The following is a 7339-nucleotide window of genomic DNA, read 5'->3' as shown; positions in this document are numbered from 1 at the left end:
AAAATAAATGACATCTGCAGATAATGTTCTGTATTGCTACCCAAGTAATCAATCCTTACACATTTGCATAGAAAAAGTAGTGTTTACAACTACAAAATGCGGTTCTGAAAGTCGGATATTAAATGTCACACCACAGGAAAATGTGTTATTAACCACCCAACCAAATTTGAATGATGGAAAAACGAAAAGGAAATAAAAAAAGTTTGAAAATTTTGGAAAAATAGACAGGATTCTCTGCTTTCAAATACTGGGGGCGTGTCCACTGTCAACGCTGAAACCACGCCCACTCGCGGGAAAGCTGCGAGTCTCTGTCAACTTTCAAATACCACTATAACCAGAATGGATGCTCGCGATTGTTGGGGCAGGACCATGCACACTGGCTCAAGCGTGTCATCAAGCCACTATTTTAGGCCCACCCAAAAAAATCCTGAACGCAGGAATGGTGAAAAACTGTTGCAATTTAGTACCGTTTACAGTCTCTGTGGTGTGTTTCAGCAATATACATTTATAATGTGTTTAGAAATTTTTTTCTAATTTTGACTTTACAGGGATTTTCAGTATAACCGTTTAGGGACAGGCCCGGATTAACACAATATAGTGCCCTATAGGGTGACCACCAAAGGCATGTGTTTTATCCACTGCGCCATCACCACCCCATAAAGCGATTGACGCGTCATGCAAATGAGCGGTAAAAACCCAATCGCGCATTTGATTTTTTTGTCACTGGTGCCTGCTCTCGCTGTGTCAAAAACTCCATTTGCCCCCATATTGCCTGGTGCCCCAGGGCACTCACCCAATTCCGTCTATGGATAATCCAGCCCTGCTTATGGACTGAGTAATAACGTATTGGACATGAAATGCAGCAAAGTTTCCAGTTATCGCTTGAAATATGTTACTCCGCACAACAAATCATCTGGACAGATGAGTTTATATTCCATGTAATATATTTGTGAGCTAATAATTGGCATGTAATTTTAATAAGACTACAAATTATGGCCAATTTTTGACCTCAAATTCTCAATGAATTTATAACCGAGCAAAGTTTTACAACACTGAGAGGAGGTCATAAAAGCTAGCTGTTGAACTACAGTAACTGTATGTCAAAACCAAAGTAAAGTTTAGCTAAAAGATTCATTGTTACTTTAACGTGCCTGGTTTATAATCTTGTCATAAAACAAACACCATAGGGCATACAGTTTCAGTGACATCAGTGGGGAAAATTACAATTAATTATCTTAAATTATAAATTATGATTTTTGTACATATATTTTTTTTCATGGTCAAAATACCCAGTAAGCCAATATCAGCAAAGCAAATTATTGCCATCAGTTTAATTTGTGTTTACTAGTGAAGTTTACGTGATTGTTGACCATTGTGAACACAATATGGAAAAATCGACCAGTTTTGGATATCTATGTTCCACAGGTTTTCCTGCCAACCCGAATGCTTATGATTACCTCATGAGAGAACGCAATTCACCAAACCAAGCTATAACTGCACCCCAGGGGCAAATTTGTTAAAGACAGGCTTGGTTTTTGAGCCAGAAGAAATAGGTTGTTTATACGATTTTGGGAAGTGACCCCAAATGCGGATGAATGCGGATCATGATTTGTATTATCTTGCAATTAATCAAAAGCTCATCACAATGCAACTTTCTTTAACCAGGCTTGTCTCAAGACTTGTTAACTTATCATTAAACTCACAGTAAAATGTGATGGATAACTGATAATACTTATGTGGCCTGTTTGATTTTATTTTCCCAGGACGTCTGTTTTCTCCTCCACAGTGGCCTCGTGAGTCACAAAATGGGCGGTTTGGGCATTGCGGCGAAGCAGAAGTAAAAACAGCCCGCCACTGAATTAGTACTAAATGTCAATTCATGGAACGATGATGCAGGGTGCACTTTTTATTTGTGCACATGAGTAACCATTACAAAAGTTGGTTTCCAATGGAATCGTATCCAGCAAAAACTCATAAGCAAACCAAACTCCGCTGGGAATCCCAAAGGCTTGTCATGGAGGGCTTTCACATGCATCCTGTTCTACTTTTCCCACTTAGGTCACCCTGTCCTGGCACCCAAAGACAATTCCATGCCACTGTCATGATCCTATTTGTTCTGCCCAACTTGCCAAACATCATAGAGAGAAAGTAAGGGAGATTTGTGATGCATTAAAAACGGCAAATTAAGGAAGAGTGCAAACACACAAAATGAAGTAATGGTGGATATATAAGTTAAGCTTATCACTTTTTTGGTCCTCACAGACATTTCTCACATAAATATCATAGACACCGGTGTTGCATTACAGGTCTCAGGCAAACAGCGCGTTTTCATTTTTCCATCTACCTATCTTAATTCTGACTCGCAGCTCGGAAGACTCAGGAATTTCCTTATTTTCCGTGTGGAAAGGTCGGCTCATGAAAGCCAATACTCCAGTGGAATACAACTCATTACGTCTGGCTTCTTTATACAAGCCATGTGGCCCTCTTTAACGGACAGGGTTCACTTAAAGCTGGACAGAACAGACCAGCCACCAAGTTTTACTTGTGTTCAATGCAATCCCATCGAAATGCTGAGGGTCCAATATTTTTCTTTCGAAATGAGCTGAAAGGTACATTCAAAATTTACAACATGTGTTAACTATACTCAGGGGGGTCGGTGCTTCCTATGATTTTTGCCACATTAACAGTTGCTGCAAAAGCAAATTGGCCAGTGCCAGAAAAATGTTCAAATAAAGACTTACAAAATTTGTAAATTGATCAAAATTATGCTAATGATGTTAATGAAGTTTACATTAGACAACAGTCCAGCCTTCTATTGAGTTTGAACATTTAGTTAAAATCAATTTCCATGCTGGTCAGTGCTTGTTTGGAGCTGGTCTGACCACTACCCTTGTTACCCTTGTAAATGCTGAAACTACATGTGGTTCTAAAAGCATTTTCTCCCTTGACTGCCATTCATATGAGCCATTTATTCTGATGATATTGTACTGTTTTTGCAAGCAACACATATACACCCGTTTCTTGACGTAAATGTGGGCGCCGCCATCTTTGAGCTTTCCTGTTTATGACTTCTGGTGAGCCAGTAAAGCTAATGGTAGTCTATTGCCATTTGCGAAGGACACAAGTGTGCCGTTTTGACTGGCTGTTTAATGTTTATTATGAAATTCAGGAAGATCGACATTATTTGTGGAGTTAGGGGTTGCCATAATAGCTAATGCAAACGCAGTAAATCTCTACAAAACATTTGTTTTAACCATAATACATGCACAAAAACTCAATGTGTATGTGGGCACATGCACTCATGATCTGTATTTACAAATCCATCCAGTAAAATCTTTCATAGAAACTGCCAGTAAACTTGTTTGCACATACTTTTGTTATGTTTTAATTTCATAAGCTCATGTCTCCACCTAGTTCGTAAGAAGCGGTGTAATAATATTTTCATAAAACGAAAACAATACTCAATACATGTAGTAGTTTAATATGTTTATTATGGTTTGTTCAAATAACTTACAATGTGTTGAATGAGAAAGATACTGCTGACTGTGTCGGACCACGTGAAGCTTGACGTGTCGCCATAAACAAGTCCATTAAAAATTCCCGTTTAAAAAACCTCACACCAGAGGGACAGTTGTGACATTTTAAACCATCCCCTGAAAAGTTAAAAACACGAAGTCTTAGTAAATTCCATGTACAAACATTCGACTGACTTTCCCATTGTAAAGATACCAGTATGTCTCTGTGCTTTTATATGTGCGCATTGAAGACTGGTCACCTCCAATCAACAACACAAAATGATTGAATATATCTTCATATATCAAGCCACTTCTTAATTTCATCCTCACACTGGTTCATACATGGCAGGTGTAGTAAATATTAACTGTTTAAATCAGGTTTTTATGTGTGCTCCCACTTCACTGTTTTTTACCGGCTGGATATTGAAACGGAAGTCTCGGACCGGAAAGGAAATAAATCACTTACTTACACGTTCGAGAGAAAGGTGGATAGGTAATGTTTTCTCTTTTGTACAAAATAAGCAAACACTGCAAACTGATCGGCCCTGTCAGAAAAGGTCAAAAAATTGTCTCTAGTTTTCACCTTTAAAAAAGACCTAATATTTATAGATATATGTATACATTTGGTACCAAGATGTAATTTTTGAGGTACTATATGCACTCTTTGGTACTAATTTATATCTCTGTTGTACTAATATGAATACTTTAGGATGCAAATGGTACTTTTTCAAATGGTTAGGGTTAGGGTTAGTATCGCCCCAGTGACAGCCAGGGACCATTTTTTGATCATTTTTTTTCTGATAGTGTAGCTTACCAGCTTTTTATACAGTGGACCCGCACCCAAATCACAAAAAGTTCTGGTGATCAGCAATACTGGTCTTTTTAACACGGATGAACGAAAGATTTACTACACAAAAGTTGTGCAAGACCAAGAACAAGGGAGTTTGTGGCAACGAGGCGGGACACCAAAGAAAACATAGGGGAGAATGTTGCCTGCACACAGTCAGCATCTTTGCTTTATTAACCACAAACACATTGACTCATGGGCATGTTGTGTCTATAGGGGAAATGTTCCGTAATGCAAAGCCTTCATCAGAGATGTCAGCCTCACCATATGTTACCTAGCCGTGGACTGAGGGGATAGCTTCTTGTGTGCCGTGATGCTTTTTGTGAAAAATTCTTGTCTTTCTTTTGCCATTTTATATGTGTATAAGATCTGCACACTTTTTTAGTTTTTCAAAATATTTCATGATTAGTCATCCTTTATATGTGCTATCACCACTCCCAATTAGAAAGATCCAGTACATGATATGAAGTTATTTGCCTCAACCAGTTTTCTTTGCACATTGTGCTTTTTTATGCTGCTACTAAATGCTACTACAGTTTAATATATGCACAGATGTTTACAAGCATTCATTTCTGTACTCAGAACCACAAACATTGGTCGGTGCTATTTGTATTTGTCTATGCACCTGTCTTATAGTGCAGTGGTTCCCAACCTTTTTAGCCCTAAGTACCCCCACAGCCCTATCAGTAAGGCTCAAGTACCCCTTCATCGAAACTAAACCAAAGTTGTGTTTTAAAGACAAATAATTAGTAATTTTAATTAATTAATTAATTTTAAACATTAAAGTAAAAAGCACTGACTGATGAAGCATGTTTATTTCAACAAACCACTACCATTGCGATCAGTGTTTGCATTTTATCAGCTCATTTGCATTTTAAAAGACACACCCAAAAACGGCACATTTTGCTCAGGCCTACAAAATGGCAGTTTTGACATGCTATAATTAATTATCTGTAGGGTGTTTTGAGATAAAACTTCACATATGGACTCTGGGAACACCAAAGAATTATTTTACAAATTAAAAAAATTCATCATATGACCCCTTTAAGGGCCAGATTTACTAACAGCTTGTGCAAACCATCATTTTGGCGTTAAATAACGACTGAACTTACTAAAGACACGCAATAGATATTTAGCTCTGAAAAGGTGTTATTTTTGCGACCTTATTGCATATGCATCTGTGGAGGTTTTCCTACATTAACATTAATGCGAGGAGAGTATTACATTTTGCAAGAGGAACATACTTTAAAATAAATATATAGTTTGCCAAGCCATGCTATGTTTAATTTGCTGGAGAAAAGAGGAGGAGAAGTCACGAGGAGAAGTCAAATCAGGTATTTCAAAACTTATTTTACCCTTCATCTTTCGTCCTCCGGTTCATAGTGTACTTTTACTTAGCTGGAATTTCACACACCGCAGTCCGCATTTTCATTGCGATGTCCTGCCGAGGTCTCTTATTTGCGACCCTGTACTAATTTGCGCTGCTCTTATAGATTGCAATGGTCATTATAGAAATGTGCTTATGTCATTATTTTGCCTCTGTATTATATTTGCGTCCTTGTAGTAAATCATACGCAACTGTTCAACTCCGGCGCTTATTTGGAATTGAGCTCTCACGTCCTTTTTAGCAAATGCCCTAAATGTACTAAAATCTCAATTTAAGTTACTGATAATTAAAATGTGCAAATAAGTTAAATTATTCTGTTCAAATATAAAGAGAAACGAAATGTGTTAAGGCATTCTCTATAAATACAAAATACATCATACGGGACAAAATATGTTAGCCAAAAACAATGCAGAAGTTTTCTTTGAATAATTTGAAAATGCAACGGCAGCGGGAATGAATATTATAACATTATTTAAACATTAATTATAGTTAATAAACTTTGTGTCTTTAGAAACTATTCAGGTTCATTAAAAATAGTCAGATCGTTCTTGAGTTGGACATCGCTATTGCGTTTTGGATCATGCAGCGCATTTACTCTTGACGGCTAATTATATTAATGATAAGATTAAAATGACAAAGTTGTCCTTTTTACAATGGTTTCCTCACAAAAATCAATCGTAGGTCAATGACTGGACAAACGAAAGACATTTTTATTAAAAGTAAATGAGATCAAAGCAAAATGTAAATCTTTTCGCGTACCCCCTGGAAACTCTTCACGTACCCCCTGGGGTACGCGTACCCCCGGTTGGGAATCACTGTTATAGTGTATTGCAGTGGTGGCCGGTGACTTCTTTTTTTTCAAGGGCGCTCGAGGCGAAGTTCGCCACAACATGTATGTAGTCCGTCATGTGTGTGGTTTGTAATTTCAAAATGTGTTCGGCCGTTGAGTGAACCTATGTGCATCACGTGTCTTGTCGAAATGGGTGCCTGCTGCAGATGCGTCTAAAGGGTTTATGATAAAAGAGACGCTCGCATTTGACAGATACTCGCATAATCTCGTGCGTAATCAGAGTTTACTGTTAAGTGAGTGTCTTGCGTGTATTTTGTGAACGTGAGCTTCTCTTTTATCATAAACAGTTTTGACCCGTGTGCAGCAGGCACTTATTTTGACAAAACACGCGATGCACATGGCTCACACGACGCAACAAACACATATTTTAAAAACAAGAGCAACACACATGACACTCCGAACACATATTTTGAATTTGCGCCGCCACTGGTGTATTGTATTGTTGTTGCACTTTTGTCTGGCACCGTTTGCTCTAGATTATACACATGCACTTACTTTTTAGTCCTAAGCTTTTGTTTTTATATTCTTCGTTATATTTATGTAGCACCATGTACAAGCATTGGTATATAAAGAGTTTCACATCATGGGTCAACATAAACATGATTTATTTACATAAAGGGATAGTTCTGTCCTCATTTTTTACTCTCATGTTGTTACAAACCTGTATAAATTTCTTTATACGAAAAATATAAGATATTTTGAGGAATGTTTGCAACCAAACTAATCATGAGCCGTATTCA

The sequence above is a fragment of the Misgurnus anguillicaudatus genome, chromosome 4 (assembly GCF_027580225.2).
Source record: "Misgurnus anguillicaudatus chromosome 4, ASM2758022v2, whole genome shotgun sequence".
Taxonomy (NCBI): domain Eukaryota; kingdom Metazoa; phylum Chordata; class Actinopteri; order Cypriniformes; family Cobitidae; genus Misgurnus; species Misgurnus anguillicaudatus.
This window is presented reverse-complemented; position numbering follows the sequence as displayed.